The sequence below is a fragment of the Cupressus sempervirens genome, chromosome 9 (assembly GCF_028749045.1).
Source record: "Cupressus sempervirens isolate cs-2001-9-10 chromosome 9, ASM2874904v1, whole genome shotgun sequence".
NCBI classification, from domain to species: Eukaryota; Viridiplantae; Streptophyta; class Pinopsida; order Cupressales; family Cupressaceae; genus Cupressus; species Cupressus sempervirens.
Window position 1 is genome coordinate 540,180,062 of NC_143126.1, and position 26,481 is coordinate 540,206,542.

Consider the following 26,481-nt stretch of genomic DNA (forward strand, 5'->3'; position numbering starts at 1 on the left):
GCTTATGGCTATGGTTATGTTTTAAAATACATGATTCAAGAAATTTGTTACTGTCCTCAACAATAATTTAAATCATCTCAGCTTCAAACCAATGGAAACTCAAAAAAATTGAATTACCATCTTCAAATGATAGAAATAAGTAAATGGAACTTAATGGACATACTTATTACTTATAGTACAATAGGAAAAGGAGTGCTAGAGAAACTCTGTAAACTATCTAATAAACAAATATGGTACATTCCAAAACACCCTGATTGAAAAAGAAATAGCAAGGCTAGTATAGATATACATAAAAAGGGGACAAGAAGAAGGCTTCCGTGGATGAAAAAGTATATCCTCATCTCCAATATATTTTTGTACCTCAATAATATCTTTGGACTATATAGTCAGGCAATCAGTCTTACCTGTTCTGCTGATCTGAAGCAAAGTATACATGTCTTAAGACACCCTCTGGCTGAAATATTCCCCATAACAATAAAGAAATTGTAATTGATAATCTGCCCATGGTTGTGTTGTCTACACTATACTTATTGGGAAGGTTTTTAATAGAATATACAATCCAAAGCATTTAAGACTTTGAAGGTATGGGATGTTGTTCAAATACTGTCTATCCCTCTTATCTAATGTGCCTTATCATTCCTACCTGATCACCTATAATGTAACTTGTGAATAATATTTTTTTGGCTATAGTTTCTGATTAATACTAATTTGTGGTTTAATTAAATAGAAATGGTAATCATAACATATAAGTGGTTTCCTTTTAAGCCCCCAAAGGGTTTAAGAGTTGAAGCAGCCTTAGTTACTGTATTTTAGAATTTTTCTGGAATTTGATTGTGTAAATTTTTTTAGCATCAACGTTTCGGATCACACACAATGATCCATCATCAGGATGAACAGCAAGAGAATAGAAAAAATAAGTTGAATGAGTTATTGGTTTTCTTTAAACTATCTGAATGAGTTATTTTAGATTTTCTGTCCTCGGTGTTATTTCAAAGTTATTTATGCTAGTTTAAAGCTGAATGGGCTTAAGAAAAGTTCTCATTTATTTTATTTTATTCTATGTGTATTTCTATGGACTTGGCATCTTTTTATTATTACATTAAGATAGTTTAAAGAGCTTGAACAACATAAAGCCTGATCGGAATCCAGAAGTAATATATTTACTAGTATCAGTTCCTAGGACTACCTTAAGCAGTTAATACCTTACACATATACAATCAAAAAGAGGCATTGGCTTTGTTTTGTTGGGTATATATTTTGCAACCGACAGTTTGGGTAAATCTAGTCACAAAATAGGTAGACCAGCCACGACGTGTGAGACAGAGTCTTTCCTACTTTAAAGGGAAGACGACTCCTCATTGTTCCTTGGATCAACTCAAGGTAAGCAAGAACTTGAGAGATTTTGAAAGGGTATTATCAATATTCTTTCCTCTTTAACTTTAAGAAAAGAATCCACCTACCTACGGAGTGAGTAATGAGCAAAATGAAACCTCAAACTACACTTCTATCTAAGGTTGTAAATGGTGATGCTGATAAACTAACACTAACTCAAAGGCTGGCTGAAAGTGTAAGAGTTTGGCCCTAAGTGCGATTTTAATCTATGCTATAAGAATAATCTTTACTAATGGGGCACAAAGACTTCTAGAAGTAAATAATTCTAATTATTTTTGTGAATTAAGGAGATACAAGCTACGGTCAAAACTCCTAGTCTATGTTTCACCACAACCACTCCCAATCATAGCTTCGGCTTTGATTGCTTCTTAACTCTTTATACTCAATTATCAAGAACTCAAAAACACATGAATCAAAGATAAACAAATGCAAATCATAGTCAAAGCTTCCATCTTGCACTAATCACAATTTCACTCAATCATAGTTCAGCTCCAATTGTTTCTTTGTATTCACTTCTTTTTCAAAATAGTACTACACAATCAAAGTTATGCTTGCACTATTTATTCAGAGCTTTCTTGTATACAATAAAAAACGAATTTTACAATGAGGGAGCACTCCTTTATATAGGCAAAGGAGTTGAGAAAAAGGAGGAAAAAGTGGGAGCAACTCAACCAACTTTGACCTTTTCTAACTATATGAGAAATTATTGGACTACATGTCATAAGAGCATGCAAATTGTATTACATGTAAGTACACAACTTCATGCAATACATCCTCTCCAATCTACAAACATGAAAGCTAAAGAAGAAAGATGGAAGAGAGAGTTGAAATAATCCTAAGGATTCTTCTTAAATGCCTTAAACTTGATGATGACATTGTTGGGTGGATATTTTGCAACTGACAATTTTGGGTAAAATCCAGTCGCAAAATAGGATGTTTAGCCATAACATGTGAGATAGAGTCTCTCTTACCTTAAAGGGAAAACTCCCCCTTCTCACCGTTCCTTGAATCAACTCAAGGTAAGCAAGAAGTTGAGAGATTTTGTAAAGGGGTGTTACCAATATTCTTTCCTCTTAACTTTTAGGAAAGAATCACTTACTTGTGGAGTGAGTAATGGGTATGGTGAAATCTCTAACTACACTTATATCTAAAAGCTGAGAATGGTGATATCGATAAAAAAACACTAACTCAAAGGCTAGTTGAAAGTGTACCGATTTGGCTCTAAGTCCGACTGTAATTCTACTTGAATATGCTTTACTAATAGAGCATAAAGACTTCCAAAAGTAAAGATATCTTAACTATTTTGTGAATCAAGAAAGAAATATAAGTTACAGACAAAGCTTCTAACTATATATCTCCACAATTTCTCCTAGTCAAAGCTTCGACTCCAATTGCTTTTTAACTCTTTTTAAACTCAATTATGAAGAACACAAGATCACATAAACCAAATATAACATATGCGAATTACAGACAAAGCGTCTAATTCACACAAGTAACAATCTCACTCAATCAAAGTTAAGTTTCAATTGCTCCTTTGTATTCACTTTTCTCTCAAAATAGTGCTACACAAACAAAGTTCTATTGGCACAATTACTTCAGAGCTCTCTTGCATACAATAATAGATAAAAAATGATTTTTCAATGATTGCATCTGCATATGCTGATTGCACAACCCTAGAATTTGCTGCTAGGGAATTTAGCAAGTGTTTTGTCGAAGATTTATAGAGGACAAATTTGTTCATAGAGTGAGAACCAAAATCTTCTGAATCTAAATTAGCATTGGTCTTGATTGTATATTCTTGACTTGCCCTTTCAACTGCAATTAGATTACGATGTTCATCAAGAACCTAACATCCCATTTGTCCCAAATCACATGTGACCCCTGTTTCTACTACTTGGCAATCTCCAAGAGATGTCTACAACTTTGTAACCGATTTCCTCAATGTTTCTTTGTTATAACCCATAAGGCCTTGATACCTAAAGAAAATTTCATTGGATGGAAGAATACCACATAAAACCATGGCATCTAAATCAAATTTAGCAATCTCATCCCAATCATTGAGAATCTCCTTCAAATCATCTGCTTATTGAGTCAAGGAAGAGATCAAGTTTTGCTTCATTTCAGTCATCTCTTTGACACACTTAAAAACTCCAAATGTTTCTGTAGTGACTCAAACTCCTTCAGAGATGACTTCTCATATCCAAGACTTGGCGGCTTCAATCAACTTTCTTTCCTTGGATGTTTGAGATACAATAACAACACTTTGAAAAGATTGTTGCCAAATGACTTCATTTAAACAAGTAACCTCTTGTTTAAGTTGATTCTTCTTTTCCCATATTTCATTGCTTTTCAATAGATTAGCTAATGCATCTTGAGCATCTTGCAAACAACTCAAATGTGACTGCTGGCCGATTTTTACCTTAGTGAGCTTGTAATTAGAACGGGTAAGTTCTTCAACAGGTTTGTCGACTAGTGGCTCAATAGCTTCTACAAACTTGGTTTTTTTCGAATCAACTAAGATCCTTGAAACAATCTTATTTTTCAAAGATTTGGACTTAGTTTTCTTGATAGGAAGGTTATTTGGAGGTACAATCACTTTTCTTCTCTTCACTTTGATCCTGCTCAACCATGCAGGCAAGTTGAAACTTTCATCTGTAGGAGGTACAGTGGAGACCATTGACATTGATCCAGATTGTATCTCCGTTGTGACTGAACAAGATTTAGTTTGCACAACTGAATTCGTAGGTACATGTTGAGAGGATTCGGTCATGAATAACTCAAAATCTGTTAGAGACATATTGTTTACCGCATAGGTAAATTAAGAAATGCACATAGACAATGAACAACATAACTCTTTAAATTATTCGCATATGCCAGAACATTACATTATGCTTCATAAGATAAGATAGAAGATGAATTACAATGATCCCAGACGGGATATAAATACTATCTGCCGAACCTTCCCAAAGGAGTCCGTCGGCCACAAACATTATGTCCGCTATAAACTATTTACCCGTTGGCTACAGAAAACAGAAACACCGACGACAATCACCTCGTCGGCTACAAAAACATCGACAACAATCACTCCGTCGGCCGACACAGTTTCTATCGATGACATCATCCCCCCCAAAAGAAAAAGTCGTCGCCGGATGACAATTACAAAATATCTGAGATAAATTAACAACCAAAATACATTAACAGAGTGACTACAACAAAAAATCTGCTTCTGTCACATCACTTCCACATTCATCCCATTACATCTGTAGCCTCTGCTAACACAATACTGTCTCCTTAATGAGGCTGACCTTGATCGCCACCCGTGCTTCCTTCTCTGCTTCCAACACTTGGTTTACTGAGCTAAATGTCGCTGTATTGCCTTCTGGATGACCCACTCCTCTCGAGCTCTTTATGCATCCACCAAGACAGCCTCTCGGCCAACACCTACTCCTAGTGCCTCTCGTATGCAGACAGTCCATGCCTGCAATAGCTTCAAGTCTTTTCAATTGGTCACACTTCACGACTGATATCCACAACGACTGGGGTTCCAGGGGCCAACGCCCTCGGCGGGGTCGAGGGGTAGCGCCCCTCGCCGCCAAGACCAAATCTGCACTTCGAACCTCATACAAAAATGCATGAAACACAGGATTTTTGTCATTTTCTGCTGATTCAACTCTCTTTCTGGCAATCACTGATACTTCCCCTTCCGTGGCGTTATCCGTTACTCATTCTGAACAATTTGAATCTGTTGTCATTTTTTTTTTTTTAAGCTCCTTCACTTCTGACTGCTTCCATCTGTCTTCACTCTTGGCAAGATGCCAATTTCTTGCATACATTAACCCTCGTTAAACCTCTGGGAAACAAGTTAGAAGGCAACTGTAAGCACTGTTTCATCATCATCTAGGCTTAAGCACTACTTCACGAATAGGAAAGACGACACCAGTTACACCCGTGGAAAGTAAGACCCAGACTCCGTGGGAAAGAGGTAGATCACACGCGGGAAGAAGGATGATGTGCGCGGCTAAAAACTGCATGCACGGAAAGAAAGTATTGGTCCGCGGGGTGTTGGAACAGGCCGTCCGTTGCCTCTTTATGCAACGCTGATAAGGGTTCGATCCTCAACAGTCTCCTACACAACCTTTCTATTCCTCTGAAGGTTGAGAATCTCGCGATCCTGCACTCTTAGATTCTCAAGACCTTCAAAAAATCTGCGTCCATGGCCGAATACTATGGCGTTTCAGGCACGTTGAAGTCACAAACTCCATGGAAGACGCCGCATGCAATAAATTACTGAATCCGTGGGAAGATGAGGGAAGAAACTTCGCGGAAAATTTTATTTGATAGGCGGAAGAATATGGAAAAAAAATGCCACGGAAGACCTCTCGCGAAGTCTACCCGTGGAAAAGTCCGCGGATAGCTGCCCGCGGGACATGTCCGTGGGAGCTACTCGCGGGACAGTCCGCGGACATCTGCCCGCAGGAGCTACCCGGGGGACTTTTTTTTGTTTAAAAAAAAAAAAACAAAAAAAATGCACCTTAATTTTGCCTCCAAGTGTCGTCATTCTGCAACAACGACGATGAGGGAATCATCTGATCATTTTGTGACGGTGATGGCAATGACATCTTCCTGGAACGGTAGGATCCGTTGACTGCATGAGGTACCTCTTGCCCATCCAACGTCCCCAACTTTATCACCCGATTGTCGCCGACCTCCTGGATCTAATATGGTTCAACCCATCTTGCCTTAAACCTTTCCTGTTTGATTTCATTCTGACCGTCATACTTGAGTACCAACTGCCCCAGCTGAAATCTGTTGAGTTTGTCATGCCATACCTTATGTCTATTTTGTGTCACCTCTATTGCCCACTATGCCTGCGGTCGTTGCGCATCTAGCTTATTTTGTTTCTGTCGGTACCCTTCAACTAATTTTATGGTGCGATGCATTCTTTTCTTCTTGTGCGGTCTGTTCACCGCGTAACAGACGATGGAATTTTTCTTTTTTTTTGGGTTTGTATTGTATGTCGTTCCCTTCTTCAGCCATAACCTCGTTTGCGTCATCTACTTCTCTGTATTCCTTCGGACACTCATTTTCCTCTTTTTTCTCACCTTTGTCGACCCTTAGCATATTACAACTCGAAAAGAGTTTGTAGTCTTCTATTTGCCAGTGGTAAAGGCCATTCATTGAGTCTAGGTCGTCGTCATTTGATCCTCCTTCTAGTGTCAATACTCCTTTGTCCGGTTCCATTCTCCTCTTTCCTTCATCGTCATTTCCTTCGTCGTCACTATCGCCTTCACCTTCTGAGTCTGACAATGCTACCTCCTCACCTACCATTTGTGTGTGCAGGTCAATTATGAATCTTTTGCCTCCGCGCTCCATTGATAGGGTATTTCGTTTCCAATCATGTTTTACTTTTGCTTGCACCAACCAAGTCCGTCCGAGAATAGTATCATATCCTTTTCTTTTCAATGGAATGACCACGAAGTCCAATAAAAATGGTTGCGTTCCAATAGTTACCGATTGCGCCCTCAAGGTTCCCAACGGTTTGATCCCGTGCTGGTTTGCCGTGAGCAACTGGAATGTAGGTGGCCACAACGTTGGCTTTCCCAACTTCTTCCAGGTATCCTCTGGTAACACATTCACATCGGACCCTTCATCGACAATTGTCTGTCAGAACATTTCCCAAAATCCCCATCTCGACGACCGTCGGATGTCGTCCGGATGTGAGTGCCAGCAGCATTGGGTCCGTTGCCGTCGTTTGACTACTGTCCCTTCCCGTGTCCTCCGTTGCTTTCGGAAATGGTGTATGATTCAGAATGGCCGTTCGTCACTGGGGCATTGTGAGAAGGTCACTTATCTTGGCCGGTATCTCCGTTTGTAAGATCTGCCGTACAATGTTTTGTTCTGTGAAGTTCCTTGCCAAGGTGTTGGTGATGTCCTTCAACTCAGATGTCCCTGCCGACGATGCCTTTCCAATTTTCGCCTGCGCTTCCCCCAATTTTTTTTCCTCTGCCGACAGTTTTGCTTGCCTCCACGTAATTGCCAGAACCTCCTCTTCATCCGTGCCGACAGTGATCAAGTTTACTCCAAACTATGGGCACTTGCCATCTTCATGGTCGCCGGGTCCGCACCATCTGCATAATAATTTCGGTGTGTTTGCCACTGTACAATCCCGCGCAAAATGACCCCACAAATTACATGCTCGACATTGAACGATCGGCCGTCCGTTTGTATCATACTAGATTCGACTTCGGTTGCCATTATTATTGTTGTTGTTCACATTGTTGTTATTTTGCCCTCTGCTATTATTGCTATACCCACCCGGAGTGGCACCATCAATATTTGCATTTCCGTTCCCCCCTGACGTGGAAGCTGCCTGTGTAAGAAGCACTTGTGGAGATCCTCTTGTCTTCATGTTAAAGGGGCACTCCTTTGTCGAATGGCCCATGATCTGACAAATGTCACAGAATTGGTTATTTGGACAGGATCCTTTAGTGTGACTGTTGGTCTTACACTCCGTGCACCACAGGTCACTGCCTTTTGGCTCCTTCTGCATGTTTTTAAACTCCATCATGTGGATCATGTCCTTCTGTAAGGCGCGGACCTTCTTGCTACTGCCTTCATCGTCACTACTATCTTCTTCGGCAGGCTCATCGTCATCAGAATCATATGAGCTAGTGTTCTTCTTCTTCTTTGTTTTCTGCTCATTTTCGAGGTCCAATGCTCTGTTATAAGCTTCTGTGTATGACGACGGCGACACAATTTTCATTTTCTTTCGCAACTTGGAGCGTAGGCCTTCCACGAACCATCTTTTTTGAAGTTCGTCTGCTGGCTTACTTACCATTTTATTTATCAAGTCTTTTAATTTCTTGGTGTAAACGCGAACGGTTTCGTGCTTCCCGTGCTTCGTATTGAAGATCTCTGCTACAATTTCATTATCATCCCGCAATAGTTTAAATTTTGCTAGAAACTCCTTTTTAATGTTATCCCAACTGTTTAGCTTTTACGGATCTGTACTAGTAAACCAGTCAATTGCTACGCCTCGTAGGGTGGCCGGAAATTGCCTCATCCAGTCGTTTTCATCAGTTATCCCATTTGCCTTCCAGATCATTCCACATGTTTTGCAATGTTGAATGGGATCGGCCGTACCATCGCCATTGAACTTTGATAGTTTCTCTTTTGGTCCCGCCATCACGATTGGTTTCTGTAAACAAGTGTTGCTCGGTCCTGCAACACTAGCATTGTTCACTCCCACACCGGCAATCTGCAATCCCACACCGGCAGACTGCACTCCCGCACCGGTGGACTGTTCTCCCACATCAGCGGTCTGCACTCCCGCACCAACGGTTTGCACTCTCGCACTGGAAGATTGTTCTCCCACATTGGCGGACTGTTCTCCAACATCGACGTTCTATTCTCCCACACCGGCGGTCTGCACTCCCACACCGGTGGACTGTTCTCCCGCGGTCTCAACAGCTGCAAACCTTGGTGAAGAAGGATCTTCTGAAGTTGTCTCCCACGGAACTGTATCCCGGACGAAGAATTCACTCCACGCTCGTGCTCCCTCGGCACTCCGAGCCGTGCGAGTTGATGCTCTTCCGTCTGAATTCTCTTCCTTCGGCGAACACAAATTCAAGAACTCCTCCCGTGCTTCTTCCACCAACTTCACCCGTTGTCGAGTCTCCTCCAACAATTTCTCTGCGCTCTTGTTTCCGTCGGCAATCTTCTGGAATCTCCTTCGGCGCTCTGCCTGCTGTGCCAGAATTAAATGTTCTTGTGTAGTACAGATTCCATCTTTTCCCTTCGCCTTATTTCGATCCTTGTTAAGCTGATTTGGAATTAATCTTCATTCATCCCACCTTCCAGGTTCATAGGGCAACAATGCCAAATGTTTACCGCATAGGTAAATTAAGAAATTCACATAGACAATGAACAACAGAACTCTTTAGATTATTCGCATATGCCAGAACATTACATTATGCTTTATAAGATAAGATAGAAGATGAATTACAATGATCCCAGACGGGATATAAATACTATCCTCCGAACCTTTCTGAAAGAGTCTGTCGGCCACAAACATTATGTCCGCTACAAACTGTTTACCCGTCGGCTACAGAATATAGAAACACCGACGACAATCACTCCGTCGACCGACACAGTTTCTACCAACGACACATATCATGTTGAGAAACTTGACCCTTTGTAAGAGTTGGAAAATCTTCAAACACACTTCCCAAATGTTCATATTGCTCATTTGCTAAAATGAGTGGAGTGGCTGAAAAAATAGAAAAAACCAATGTATTGACTTCTGAAACTAGAATAGAACGTGTGAAAACAGTGGAAAATGAATCCACATCATCATCTATCTTATCCAGAAAAGGTGCTTCATGCATGGATGGTGCATGAGTCTAGGCAAGCCTTGGAGGAGATATGATCATAACTTCCCCTTCTTCTTCCTCATCTTCTCCGTCTAATTTTGTCTCTAATTCCTCCTCTAATTCTTGAACTGGTTCAGGGATTTGAGATGATTTAGATCCCTTTTTGCCCCTCAACTTGAATTTAAGAGACTTCTTTTCATTAGAAGAAGCTCCATCTTTTCCATCTTTTCCATCTTTTCTTGTAATTTCTAGCTGTGACTTCCTTTCAAGAGGGCCAAAGCTTCCACAATCCAAATCCAATTTCGGATTAACCCTTTTTAGGCCTTTAATTTTTAGCCACTTGTTGGTGTTTGCCAAAATGAATTGAAATCTGTCAAGAATGGATGTACCTTCCTTATGTTGCCATTGAATGGGAAAAGGACATCTTTTATCAAAACCTACTTGATGATATTCTGGATCAAGAATGTTGCCGTCATCTTCAATTTGAAAATTTGATGGGATCTCAAGCATGTTAAGATCAATGATTTGCTGCAAAGTTAATCTGCAGTAATCCATCTTCATTATATCCACTAGACATCCACAATGTGATGAATGTGTGTGAAAGCCCTCTTGATTTGATAATTCATTTCTCTGTAATCAAAGTCAAATCTAGCTTTAAACTTCTTCAAAGTAATTAATTGCAATTCTGCTTCCATATTTTTTGCTTTATGTACAAAATTGATCAAATAGTTACCTATTGCCAAGGGTTTGGCAAAAGAAATACCAAAACCAGACCTATGCAAAGTATGGTGATCAGACTGAACTTCCATTAGTTGTCTAGCTAATTCCATTAGAATGATCCTATTAGTAGCATACCTAGGTAAGGTATACGACTCACCTTTAAAGTATCCAACCCTTAAGTAAGTAAAAGTTAGAAATTAGATAAAGATACAACCATATTGATGTACCTTTTCCCAAGTTTCGTTAGATACCCTTTTGATGGAAAACTGTCTATCAAACAAGCATTGGAAATGACCAAAGAAATCATCTTGAACTCTTCTGTAATGGATCTTACTATTAGCCAGAGTGATCTGATCATAGTAATCCCAAACTGTAATCTGAAGATGATCTCCTTTGGTTGAGAGTCCAGAGAAAGATCCCATGGCAACAGAAATGTATACAAGGTAAGAATTCATGTAGAAAGGCAGTGAAGTCCCTACGTTGAGCAACTGTTGACAGAGTCTAGTGCTAATCAGTTCTCCCCAAAAGATATGTTCTTTGTTTTCCATGATCTGGAAAATGAATTTATACATCCATGGTTTGAAATCAGTGGAATCTTTAAAACCACAAACCCTTTTGAGAAGAATGATAAGGTCTTTGTACTCTTGCTTGAATGTCATGTCCCCTTACTAGCGATACAATTCCTACAGTAGATTTTCCTATCATCGACTCTCGTAGGCAAATGATTTTGGAGAGAGAGTCATCTTGTTGCCAGATGATTGCATTTTGCTACATCCAGTAAATGGGGCCTACATGTTCTAATGTTGAATTGAGAATTCACTTTTAATATTATAAAGTTATTTATTTAATTTTATAAAGTTATTTGATAATAAAAGTGCATTATAATAAGAAATGTTCTAGAAGCTTCTAGTGACTTTCTCAAAAAGTGAATAAATAGAGGACAAGAGGCACCCATTTGCACAAGCGGTTTTGTGGATTTGACTTCTATTTCAGTTGGAGCAATTTGTAGTCATTTGGTCTGCAAATTCTCAAGTTATCTTTGGGAACGAAAACTCCCATTGATAAGCAATTTTGAGGGTGTGAGATATCACCCGAATTATTGCAAAACTGGAGGTGACGTTACAGTCATCTCATTAGGGCGGAAATCTGTGGCCTAAGGCCAAATTGGGAACTCTTGCAATTTTTGATTGTCTGAGACGAGCTAATTGCCAACCACCGAATTATTGAAGAACTGGCAAAATTCGGATCAGGGCTAGGATGGTCTGCCACACGTGATTAAGTGATTTACTTGAATGAGTTGGCAGCTACTTCAGGACCTCATTTCCGACTTAGTCTGGGAACTCATTCTTCAGCAGATAACCAAGGGCAGATAGCGGGTAGAGACGCACTAACCACAAGTGCTTCCAGACAAGTTTTTCCACTCGGGCGGCATACTGCTTATTCATAGTTCGGCTACCCGCATCCAGTATTGGTAAATTCATTAGCAATTTCACACACTGTCAAGATTCAAATTCGGCAGCAGTAATAATATCGTTTTCATCAGTCTGGGCGCTCGATAAGAAGGTTATGAAATATAATTGATAATTCGCAGTGTGTGATCAGGTCAACCCTGATTTGTGGGCTCTTATTGCAATGCGGTGATAAACTTAGGACAGACGTCATTCTAATTGGAGTAAAGACCCATGTGGCAGGAATCTGCAAATCGCAAAGGGCAGACCCGCATCCATTAGCAACGTTACAATCAGGCCGAATACATGGAAGCAAGAAATCTCAGGTTCTTGATGTTGTTTCTATTATTTGAAAATTAAGAACATCCAGACATTGTTATGCGATTATTACAATACTGTAAGATTGGTAATAGAATTAAGCTAAATACTGTTTGTATTACCATTACATTGTTACTGCCAGCACATTTGGTGAATCGATCGAGACATCATTTCCTTAACCATTTAATAGTTGAAGTTTGGCAAATATTGTAGAACATTATCTTTATAGTACAGTTTCAGATTTCAAAACAAGTGTTTTACGAATTGTTTGAGTTCAAGCATTGTTTCTTTAGTGACTTTAATAGTTAGGGTCATTTCATTGAAATTAGACCTATGAATGGTCTTTGGCCATCTCGAGAAGTTGTTCCTTTTTATTATCGAACTAGTATTGATTTATGTACTTCTGATAATCTCCCTTTTTCTCATTCCATATTTTCAAAGATGATTCTTTGGTTAGATCTATGCATTCTGCATTATGTCGCACTTTGAAGATTTTCTCAATAACTTCTGGATCAAGACTAATAATAACCCTACCATCAACATCCTTGATTGCCTTTGATTTTGGGCTGAAATGTTTTGCACATCTGAGAACGAACTCAAGTTCCATGACATCCATAGGAAATGTAGATACCAAGTGAATATGACTTCTTTTGATACGTTTCATCTCATGACCAACTGGAGTTTCTACTCTTCATAGAAAATTAGTTGTCCACGTGTCCGATTTTTGTGTCTAACATGTTGTCAAGGATGGATGTGACATGAGACGGAGTTGCATGAACCAATTGTTTATCAAATTGATATTTCATCTTGCCCTTAGATTTAGATTGTAAGGGCATCTCTTGTGTTTGTGCTGTAACACAAAAATCCCAAAACATAACACATCATTAGAGGAAATCGCCATACAAGTTGATTCTCAACCAGCAACAAAGGTTTGAGTATTGTTACATCCCAATTTTTGACATAATATAGCCGTTGAAGTCACATGAAGTCAGTTGATAGTTAAATTGGTTATAATCTTGTGAAATGATAAGATGGTTAGTCATTATAATTACTTATCACAAATTCATGGAATTGAGTAGGCGGTTAGCCATTATGATTATTTATGATTAAATAACTTGTTATGGTAATATGATTTAACTATGGAGAATTTCTCTGTAGGAAGCATGTCGAAGAGGTGGAAGCATTGCCAGAAAATAATTAGTCAGGAGCATCACCATCACTAGGCAGATGGGTTGAGGACCTACCAACTTGAAACATGATACATCAGTGGGACCCGCATGAGCCATTAAATAAATAATTTAAAATGTAAAATAATTTAATTAAAATAATTGAATTATAAAACGTACCTTAAAGGATTTAATATGATCTTTCACCTTATTATTATAATAGATTTATCTGTATACGTACACATAAAAATAAAAATGAAATGGCACCAATAAATTAAAGTATCATAATCTAATAATGTCACCTCATCGATATACTTATGTGAACGTATATAAGAATGTATTATAATAATAAAATGAAATCTTAATCTCTTCAACTCCTTTTCTTTATTTCTTTTCCCTCTTCATTTTTCGTCTTTTTCAAATTGAATCAATGTTTGGGAATTCGAATGAACTTCTTGAAACCGATAGAAGCCGAGGAGCCACGGCTAAACCTTTAAAACAAGCCGTGAATCAACCAAGACAACATCTCCTTTCCATTGTCTGCTATGTTCCCATTTCAAGCTGAGCATAATCATTCACAACCTAAAACATTCTTTCCAGCTACTCAACCAAAATTACCTTGTTCTCCCTTGCTTTGTTGGCGTCTAAAATCTGCAATCAAGTCTCAACTAGCGGGTGAACAAATAGCCAAATAGGAGTTCTAGCCAAGCCCAGACAAAACTTCAAGCCCAATCTCAGGTTACGAATATATACAATTGTATTTCATAAATTCCTTCTTTTTCAGAGTATATATCTGATTGCAGTCGGCTACACATTGCTAAGGCTGAAAGTAATACATTATATGCATTCGTAATTCATAGTTTCTTCCTTTTCTGAGTAGAATGCTTGACTGTAGTTGGCTACACATTATTAGGATTGAGATTAATGCTCAATACCTTGCTGCTGGTCCTTGTATTACATAAGAGTTTCATAGAAGAACTTCATAGTAATATCTTTGTCATTGAACATCATTTTTGAAATCGAATGGTAGCTGTAGCAACTTAAATGATTATATGAACCAACATCAATAACCATACTATCATAATCTCCAAAACAAATACTCATAGATTCTCTAACACCTAGGATTCATCGGCAAAGACACGATGAAATGGTGAAGAGGTGTAATTAAAACAAAATGATCACAATCTTTCAGGCACCTAGGATTCATCGGCAAAGAAGCCATGAAATGGTGAAGAGGTGGAATAATTTTGCAAGAACACAGAAGAGACATCGGATATGATTAAATTAAATTAATTAAACAATAAATTCTGCAATCTTTAAGAATATCCTTTTCAAATCACAAATTGTGATAAGCTAGAACATATATGTCATTCATGAATTTGTTAGGAATCAACAGACAAAGCTGAATGCTCTAAGATCCGAACACTTAGGATTCAACGGCTGTATAGTCATGGAAAAGGTGATGAGGTGAGAGAAAGGAATCTGCAATAACATGATACAGTATTAGTTATGTTATAACAATGTTTATCATTTTTTTAAAAGGAAACATTTAATAGCTCATGTGCAATCCTATTATTGTAATCCCCTGCTATCAAGTTGAGGGGTGTGGTTAGATTCAAGGATGCTTAGTGGATGACAAGATGATCCCTGTCTATTCCGGGTAGGGAAGGCGTTTCTCGTTAGAGACTGTGTGGGGATAAAGTTATGGTTTGAAGTTGGGTGGTTAAGCCCTTGACAATGTTTCACCTCTCCCCAAGTCGTCGGACATACAACAAACAAAGATAAGCTATACATTCAATTGTTTGCCGGAAACAGGTATTATCACTTTTATGATGTATATACAAGAAGGTAAGATTAATTGAGTTATTTCATCGTTATAGTTATTTTACACCTAGATGCGAGAGATAGATTTATGGATTGTTTTTCATTTACATGAATATTGAATATGAGCATAGCTTCTAATCTTGAGTTATTGCCACAGATAAGCATTTAGAAGGAAAGGAATGATACAGTGACATCTGGAGCCCTAAATGATACAGTGGTATTTGAAACCCTATTTGATTCAGTGGTATCTAAAGCCCTAATTGATATAGTGGTAAATGATGCCCGAAATGATCCAGTGGTAATTGAAGCCCTAAGTGATATAGTGGTATCTAAAGCTCTAAATGATCCAATGGTAATCGATGCCCTAATTGATATAGTGGTTTGTGATGCCCTAATTTTATATAGTGGTATTTGATAGTAATCGTCATTTGATTTTGATATAACAATATTGAATGGTAGTCGTTATATGATTTTATTATAGTGGTATTTCTGGACTAATCTGGGTGATTGTAGAAGCATTCTTACAATGATTTATAGGTTCAAATTTCATGGTATGTGAATTTTATTGTCTATAGTAAAATCATTGATTGTGTTTTAAGTTCTTAGTTAAGAAATTTTGTCTAACTGATTTTAACTGTAAATCTCATTCACATAAACATGATTGATATAACTGTCATCTTATGAAATTGAAGTAATAACTGTATTTCTTTGAGTGAGTAAGTTGTTAATTAAGACCAGGAAAACTGGTTGTTACAAGCACGGATTTGAAACTTTGTAAATATAATGAAATGATCTCAAAAGAGAAATCATATACATATGTAGTGAATGGAAATGAAAGGTGGAACACATGGGAGTGTGTGTGAATGAAGATTGCTGATTTTCAAAAAGTGACAAAGTTTTCAAGACGTCATTACACGGAAAATGGATTATATATAAATGCAACATGTAATAAGGGATGAAAAGTGAGATGAGATGTGAATGCAGATGGAGGATGAGCTTACATGTAAGTGTGAATAATGGATGAGATGCGGAATGTGTAATGACACGAGAAATTGAAAAACATGTAATTGCTCATAGAGGCATGAGTGCATATGGAGAGATGAAAATGGAATATAACTTGAGGTGAAGTGAACTTTATAGCCGACTTGGTGGAAAGTGAAGTCAAAGTACATGGGAAAACATGGAAATTGCATTTTTACTTTTCAAAAAGTGACTTAAAGTGAAAAACGGGTTTTAGAGATGCAATTACACGTAAGACGTTTCATGTCATCGTTCGTGCGAGTGGATGTGGAAAGTGAGATGAGTGAAAATGGAAGTGGAAAATGAGATTACATGTATGTGCAGATGATGAATGAGATGAAAAACATGTAATCGCATTTGACGAATGAGATGCAAAGTGTTGTGACATGAAAGATGGAAATGGAATATGATGATACTCTTGTATGAAATGGAAGATGGAGTGAAGTGAAACATGACCAAGTTCTTGGGAAAGAATTTGCAACTTCTCCAAGATGGAGGAAACCCGGAAAGCAAACACACAAAACACAAAAACAAATTTCAAAAGGAAAACATACCTTTGGCAAATGACTCAAACATGTCACAAGCAAAGCACTTCAATATGCAATTTCGAATTTGGAGTTTGGGGAAAACCCAAAAACATGAAAATGAACAATTTCCTCATTTTTAAAGGAAAAATACACTTTTCATGGTAACAATTTCAGCAAGTGTAAATCATCAAGCTAAAATGTGCATAAAATCAACAAGATAAGCACAAATTTATTAACAAGAAGGAAAATGTCCACTTACATGATGATTATGTGCCAAAAATGGAGGGAAAAACTCCAATATTGAAAAAATCTTCAACAAACTTAGATCTTTTCAAAGTTTGCAAGAAGAATTTGTCGTGGGCAGCAAATGAGGTATTTTTTATGGACAACGCCAAAAATGTGCCCTAAGAATGCCCAAACCTCCAATGTTTTTGGCAAATGCATGCATATGGAATGTTTTTGGAATAGACGTGAATCTCTAAGGGCATGAAACAAAACATTTTTGGCTTCCAAGTGCAAAATTGTGAGCCAAGATGTATCACAAACCACAAAACATGCCAAAATGCCTCCTCTTGCAAAAACGTGAGCCAAAAATAAAGAATTTAGGCATTTTTCACCAAAATGTGCCCTTGAATGGAGTCCAAAATAATGTTTTTAGCAAGAAATCTCAACATTCAATGTTTCGAAATCCATAGATTTGCAAAAACAACCCCAATGGAGAAGATTTCAAGAAAATTCATGGAGCAAATCAAGCAAAAACTTAAAAAATGTGTTCTTGAGAGCTCATTGCATAAAGTTTCTCCAAAAACGGGCTTTGGAAGGGCAAGAGCATGTGTTTAAATGCAAAACACACGTTTTGGAGCTGTATGCATATATTAAAGCATGTCTTTAGTTTAAAAATTCACCTTTTGGATGAGTATGCATATTTAAAAAAAACATGCATATACAATTGAAGGCAAAAGCTCACCTTTTTGATATCATTGCACATTTTAATTGAGTTTACATGCAATGGCATCAAAATGATTCACCTTTAAGTGACTTTACACTCTAAGTTGATTTTTACATGCAATGGCATGAAAAAGGTCCACTTTTGATGGAATTTTAGATGTAATGACATGAAAAATGTTCACATTTGATGACTTCAAGTGATTTAATAAGCATATGTCAATTTAATTTCGATAAAATATTACTTAAGTGGGACATAAATTATATTTACATATCATATTAACAATATAATATATAAATATCATTTAATAAGTAATATTTACTAGAGCATTTGATTTAAATGTCAAAAATTAAGTTGAACTATATAGTTAATATGGTCACTTAAGTGAAAAATAAAAAAGTAAACTCAATTTAAAAATATAACATAAAGTGCACTATAGTTACTTTAAGTGAAAATTTAATTGATAAAGTAACTTAAAAACATAACAAAGTGAATTTAAATCATATTTTTCAAAAAGTGAATGTCAAACTAAAAATATAACATGATATTTTTAATTCGTGCTGTTGCATCAAAAAGGTCCACTTTTTGGGCACTAAAATGACTATCTTTTAACTGACAACTCCAATTAAGCTCTAGGTTAGATTAAATCGAAGGGGAAATGTAAAGCCATGATTTGAGCAAAATAAAAGGACTAAAAACCAAGAAACACACTCAAAAACAAAGAAAATGACGATGAAGGCCTAAAAAATCAAGCATAGGCTTGACAAACAAAACAACGAAAAGGACTTGACGAAAGCCTTCAGTAAAAAAATTTGCTATGTGAATTCGAGTTGATTGATTGATCAACATTAAGCAATTGAATAACAAATTCAACTTAGAGAGATTGCGAAACTAGTTTGAAAAAGTTTCATACTGTTACTAACATTTTGTGGTGACAAAATGTAGGACAACAGACATCACTTACTGTAGGAAGATCTGAGATTTCCATTGTCTTGCCTTTATTCTAACTGCATCAACATATGCTGATTTTACAACTTTATTTGCCACGAGACAATCCTGTAGGTGCTTTGCTAATGATTTATACAAAGCAAACCTATTCATTGTGTGAGAATCGAAAGCTTTAGAATACAAATCAGCATTAACTCTGACTATATATTCTGAAGTCATCTCCTCTATTATGACCAAGTTGTCATGATCAATAAGAACTTGGCATCCCATTTGTTCCAGGTTGTACATTAGCTTAGTTCGAATTGATTGACAATCTTCTAAGGCTACTTGCAACTTTGTTACGACTTTCTTCAGTGTCTGTCCTTATAAACCATAAAGTCTGTGACATCTGTAGAACATTTCACAAGATTGGATGACATCACATGCAACCAGGCCATCCAAATCAAAATTGGCGATTTCATCCCAATCATACAAAATTTCCTTGAAGGAGTAACAACCACTTTTTCGGGGTCTTAACTAACAACTAAGAAATCAAAGAAATACAGTTATTACTTCATATTTATAGGAAGATAGTTATGTTAGTTATGTTCATGTGAATGAGATTAATGGTTGCAATTACTTAAACAGAAATCTCATAACTAACAATTGAAGATACCATCAATGAATTTACCAAAGAATTTAAAATCTACATACCGTAGAATTCAAAACCGAAAATTGTCTAGGGATGCTTTTGCAAAACCCAGGTTATTCCATAAAATACCTCTTAAGGAATGAATAACTATACTATTATATTCTAATGACAAATACCAATATATCATCTAGGGCATCAAATACCACCGTATCTTTTAGGGTGTCAATACCACTCTATCATTTAGGGCATCAAATACTATTGTATCATTTAGGGCATCAGTGCCACTGTATTATTTAGGGCATCAAATACTACTGTATTGTTTAGGGCATCAAATACCAATGTATCATTCTTTTTCTTTCTATTGCTAACTATTGCAATAACATTCTGTTAGAAATTGCGCTCATATTCATTATTCAAATAAATGAATATAGAAATAATAATCCATCAGATAAAGTATCTCTTGCATACAGTTATATTTCATGTTCAGTTGGGAGATCAACCAATCTAACTGGTTATCAATTATATTGATGAGAAAAGTTGCTTTCAATAAAAGAAAATAACTAAAATGATGATATGAATCAATCCATCTTATCTTCTTACTTGAATAAACATTATAAAAGTAAATTACTTGTTACCAATAAATGTTTGAATGCTTAACTTGTCTTTGTCTGATGCACGTCTTGACATCTTGTGGAGAGGGGAAACATTGTCAGGGGCTTAACCTCCCAACCACGGACCTTAAACTTATCCCCACACTTTCTTTAACTAGAAAGACCCTCCCTACCCAAAATAGACATGGAACACCTTGTCAGCTATTGAGCATCCTGGTACTTAATCACACACTTGACAATTGTGAATGAATTGGACATGCATGAGCTATTTAATGATTCTTTAAAAGTAATAAATTTATTGAATCAAATCTGATTCTATTTTACATGTTCTTGCAGAACTTTCTCTCACCTCTTCACCCTCTTTCTTGACCATCCGGTTGGGTGAGTCCTAGGTGCCAAATCTTAGAGTAATTCAACTCTCTTGCTGAACCTCAGCTGGTGTAAAGAATAATATACTTTCAGAACTCTCATAATACAATTTTTATGACCTAAGAACTCTTTAAAGACTTCAAGGAGATAATTTGATTCTGGAATTCGACTGTAACAGAAACGTCTATGCATAACATATACAATTGATCTCGATTTAACATAGAAAGAATGGACTCATCAAATGTCCATTCGATTTGCAATACAACAATGATTGATGGAATTTATTGACACTTATCTTAATGCTGTAAATTCAATTGCAAATATGTATATAACAAATACGACTTGGAATGGCTGACCACATAATCTGATTAGGGAGACGTGAATTTGGCTTGACTCTATGCAACCAACTCCTCTTGACGAGAGTAATCCAAAGTGCAAAGCTCAGAGTAACAGTAGCTATGATTTTTTCTCAATCATTCGTAGCAAATAATGATAAAAGAAAACATAAGAGAGAGGTATAAAATGCAAAACACGGTTATTGGTTCTCTTGACCTCTATATAAAAGGAGGCATTCGAAAATAATAAAAGCTTCCAAGAAGCCGTGACTCTTGAGCAGTTATAAAAAGAAGAAGAATCGTCTTCTTGAGTCATCGATAAAAATGCTAAGTGTACATTCTTGTCTCTTATAAGGAAATAAATAAATATGGAAGAGAACTCGAAGGTTACTTATTCAAAAGGATAATTTATAAAGTTATATATATATATATATATATATATATATATATATATATATATATGTATAAATAAATAAATAAATAAATAAATAAATAAATATATATTTGCACATATATATATATATATTATTATGATGGCATCATATTTAATATTTATATAAGGTTGTACCTACTAAGGTATGCATATCTAAATACGTGTATCACCTGGAAGATTATTTATCTCCATATCTTCTCCAAGTGTACGCATATTTAGATATATGTATTTTAATAGATATAAGCTTGTATAAATTAATACTATGGTGTCACTTTATTTTTATATCTATGTGCACGTACATATATATGTATTATATTGAAGTGATGAGAATGTCAATCATAAACCATTAAAGGTATGTACTTTGATTAAGTTAAAATGTTAAAATGTTTTAAAGATTATCCAATAGCTCATGCGTTTCCAATGTGCATATCCTATTATGTAGTCGCTAGGTCCTCAAATATGGTGATTCAAGATTCATACCCCATTTGCTCAGTGATGGTGATGCCCTTGTGCTCAATTCTTTTCTGACAATGCTTCCACCCCTTTAACGTGCTCCTTACAAAGAAATTCTCCACAGTTAAATCATATTACCATAACAAGTTATTATTCATAAATGATCATAATAGCTAACCGCCTTTTCAATTCCCATGAATTCATGATAAATAACCATCCGCAATAGCTTTAAAATATCATCATAACGGTTAACTAGCATGTCATCTTCATATGAAATTATAATGATTAACCATCTTACCATTTCACATGATTATAACAAATTTCAATTGTCAACTGGCTTCACGTGAAACTTCAACTACTATATGAACATTTTAAATTAGGTCAAAAATTGGGATGTAACAAAAGGTGTTAGCTCTTGATTCAAAGATGTAACCAGGTCATGCAACATCTCTTCAATACCTTTGATACGTTCAAGGGTTTTGACCGCATTTGTGATGACCTGAACTCCTTCATAGACAACTTCTCCAAACCAAGTCTTTGCTGCTTCCGTTATTTGTTTCTCTTGAAGTGTTTGAGATATAGTGACTGCATTTTGTGAAGATTGTTGTTGAATAACCTCATTTAGACGAGCAATGCCCTGCTTGAGCTGATTCTTCTTCTCTCATAACTCATGATTGCTCTTTGATACATTAGCAAGTGCATCGTGAGCATCTTGTAAACAACCCAACAGTGATTGCTTACCAAGTTCAATTTTGGTGAACTTGTAATTTGAAGGGTTAAGTTCTTCAACCAGTTTGTCCACCAATGGTGTAACAACCTCTACAGACTTAGTCTTTTTCATAATTGAGTACAATTCTTGAAACAATCTTGTCTTTCAGAGATTTAAGACTTAGTTTTCTTGATAGGAAGTGCCAATGTATTTACTTCCAAGGCAACGATGGTAGGTGTGAAAACAATAGAGAATGAATCCACATCATCATCTATGACACCCAGAAAAGGTGTTTCTTGAATGGATGGACCTTGTGGAGGGGAACTGATCATAACCTATCCTTCTTCCTCTTCATCCTCCTCATCAGGTTTTTCTCCAGATTCCTCCTCATCAGGTTCTTGAGCTTGCACAAATGCTTGTGAGGGTTTTGGAATGTGATTTAGATCCTTCTACCTTTCAACTTAAACTTGAGGCATTTAGCTGAAGTGGAAGAAGATGCACCATCTTTGTTTGAAATTTCCAATTGGGATTTCCTTTTAGGTGGTCCAAAACTACCACAGTCTACCCCGAGCTTAGGATTTACCCTCTTTAGGCCTTTGATTGGTAACCATTTCTTTATATTTTCCAAGATAGACTGAAATCTATCAAAAATAGATACACTTTCTTTCTGTTGCCAATATATGGGAAAAGGGCACTACTTGTCAAAACCAACATGATGGTATTTTGGATTAGGAATGTTGCCATCATCTTCAATATGGAGATTGGATGGGACTTTGAGCATGTTAAGATCGATGATTTGCTGCAATGTGAGCCTGCAGTAGTCCATCCTCATGATGTCCAGCTTCGTGCGCAGATCAATCCATATGTCCTCTATGTGATGAACATGGGTGAATGCTCTTTTGATCATTGAGTGCATTCCTTGATAATCAAAATCATACCTAGCCTTGAACTTCTTCAATGTGATAAGTTGAAGCTCTACCTCCACATTTTTTGCCTTGTAGATTGAATTGATCATATACTAACCAATTACCAAGGGCTTGGCTATAGTGATACCAAATCTTGGCCTATGTTGAGTATTTGGATACAACTGCACTTCCATGAGCTATCTGGATAATTCCACCTGTATGATTTTATTAGTAGCATATCTCAACAAAGTATATGGTTCTCTTTTGAAATAACCAACTCTCAAATAAGTGAAATTTGGAAATTGCAAAATGATTGTACCAAATTGATTTACCCTATTCCATGTTTCATGTAACACTCTCTTGATTACCATCTTCTTGGACGTTTTTTCCTAGAAACGTGATCTCAATATGCAAGAGCATGAATCGTTTTGGCAAGGAAGTACATCCAAATGACCTCCAATAGCAATGGAATACATCCAAACTAAAAAATGACCCTCCTTTGGTGGAAACCGTGAGCTTGAAAAGGGCAGATCTGGGCGTTTTTTGATCAAAACATGACCTTGAAAGGTAATAAAAAACAAGGTTTATGCAAATAGATTCAAGGCCTAAAGCATGGAAAGGCAAGGAAATGCCAAAACAACCCCTCTTGGAATGAATTTCATGCCATGAAACAAGTAAGTCTGGACATTCTTAACAAAATTGTGCCCTTGGAGACTCAAAACATGGATGTTTTTGCTCTTAAAGGCAAAAACATGGTTTCAAGATGCAAAAACATGTGTAGAAAAGTCCAAATGCATTCTTGGGAAGGCCTTACATGTTTTAAAATTGGTCAAAAACAAGCATGTAGTGCAAAATCGCACTCTTGGAGGGTCGCTGCATGTTTTAAAAAGGTCTTTAATACAAGTCACGTTCTAGTAGACCCATTGCATGTTTTAAAATACATGCATTTATATGTTTAAGTAATTCAAAATGCCTTTCTAGTGCAAAATTGTGGTCTCCAGAGGCATTTGCATGTAAATAGGTTAAAATACATGTATATACACAACTTAAATGATCAATTAAGCACATCTAATTGATTTTTGAGGAAATATCACTTAATTGAGTCAAAAATAACATCTACATTGTAATTTAATTATTATGTGCATATATCATTTAAAAAAGTAATATTTAACTTAGATGTTTTAAATAAAACATAAAGTAACTCAAAAAGAAGTCAAACTATATAGTTAATAAAGTCACTTACGTGAAATTTAAAAAACAACTCAACATGAGAAAGTAACATAAAGTGCACTATAGTCACTTAAGTGATAAAGCAACTTAAAAATATAACATAAAGTGAATTTATGTTATATTTTTCAAAAAATGAATGTGATCATTAAAATATAACATGATTTTTTAAATCATGCAATTGCATCCGGAGAGTCCACTTTTTGGGCACTTGTTTAGTCAAATCTTTTGATTGCGAAGTCCGATTAAGCCCTAAGACCGAATCAAAGGAAAAATCGAAAACAATGATTTGAGCAAAACCAAAAGCAAATAAACACACTCAAAAACACAAAAAAGACATTGAAGGTGTCAAAAAATAAGCATAAGCTAAAAAATTGAAAAACTAAAAGGACTTGATGAAAGCCTTCAGTAAAAGGATTCATTATACCAATCGAGGTCAATTGGTTGATCAATGTCGGTCAATTAAATAATGAATCAACTTCTAGAAAATCAAAACTAAGTTGAAAAAGTTTCGTACTATTACCTACATTTTGTGGTGACAAAATGCAGGACAACAATTGACTCTATTTGGGGAATGTTACTCATTTATTTTTAAAAACAAAGAGTGATATAGAATCCAATTCTGTAAGTACCTTCATCCACTCTATTAAATAATAGAGTTAGGTGACTCAAAAACAAAACTAAAAATAAAGACCCTATGACTCAAAAACAGGAAACTATGTACAAGGGGTACTTATCTGTTAATCATTGGAAGTATTGATTGAAATGTTGTCCACTGTAAGGCAGTAACATTGGTGTTCCATCACGATATGCAACCCAACAACTGTTTTCGCTTGCAATTTGATGAATTGTGAAAGGTCTTTGCCAAAGAGAGTCAAACTTGCCATGCATTCCTTTTAGTTCTCACCTCTTGTTCTAGAGTAGAACAAGATCACCAATTTAGATTTCTCTATACTTGGCCTTTTTATCAAAAAGAACTTTGACTTGTTGCTGGTGAGCAGCAAGTATATCAACCACCTCTTTTCTTCGTTCCTCAAATTGTTGAAGGAATATAATTCTTTTATTCAGAGCATTTGAATAAGTTTCATCTTCGACAACTCGTATAAACTTAAGAGTGGGAAGCTCTAAAGTTATTGGAATCTCAGCATTGATCCCATATAACTATTGAAAAGGGGACATTCCAATTGTCTGCTTTGGAGTGATTCTATCAGCCCACAAAGAATCAAACAATGCCTTGTGCCAGGTTCTTTGAATTGACTCAATCAACTTCCTCATGAGAGTCACTATGTTATTCTTGCTTGATTCTGCTTGATCATTACCTTGTGGGTAATAATTGGATGCATGTGCCAGAGTTATCCCATGATTGAAGCAAAACTCAGTCACTTCCTTGGAAGAGAAAGCAACTGTATTGTCCGCAACAATTTTGTTTGGAACACCAAACTGAATGATATTCTATTTCAAGAAGTCACAAATTATTTCTGATGTAGAACCCTTCATAGGAATGACTTCTATCCACTTGATAAAGTAGTTTGTCATTGCTAGGATGTGAGTGTGACCTTTGCTTGAAGGTGGATTAATAGTACCAATGAAATCAATTCCTCACTGCTGAAATGGTTCCTAGATCATTACTGGCTTCAATGGCAAAGCAGAAATTTTTTGTTTACCAACAAATTGTTGACATAATTCGCATTTCCTTACCCATTGATATGCATCTTAAAAAAGTGTGGGCCAATAGCATTGTGCTCTTAGAATTTTTATGTGCAGTGACAAGTGTTGAGAAATGTTTGCCATAGGCTTGATTATGAAAAGAATCTAGAATATGCGCTTGTTGGCTTTTGTCCACAGATCAAAGAAAACTTCCATCCATTGCACGCTTGTAGAGAGCATTCTCCTATAGGATGAAGCTAGAAGCTTTCAACTTGAGGGTCCTTCCTTCTTTGTATGTTAAATGAGAGGGACATTCTCCATAACTAAGATAATATGCCATATCAAATACCAATCATTTTCAGGCATAAGCTGACATAATCCTTTGACACGAACTAGTTTAATTGATCATATCTTCATATCATATTCTTGAATCTTGGCAATTCAGTTTCCTCTTATTGTGCCAAACTCTTGTTGTGTCAA

At 36.4% G+C, this 26,481-nt stretch overlaps 1 protein-coding gene across 4 annotated transcripts in view; it reads left to right on the top strand.

Moving 5' to 3' along the window:
• The window catches only part of LOC149539754 (phosphoenolpyruvate phosphatase-like), a 357,723-nt gene that overhangs the window by 86,572 nt on the left and 244,670 nt on the right, over positions 1-26,481 (top strand). The window lies entirely within an intron of this gene.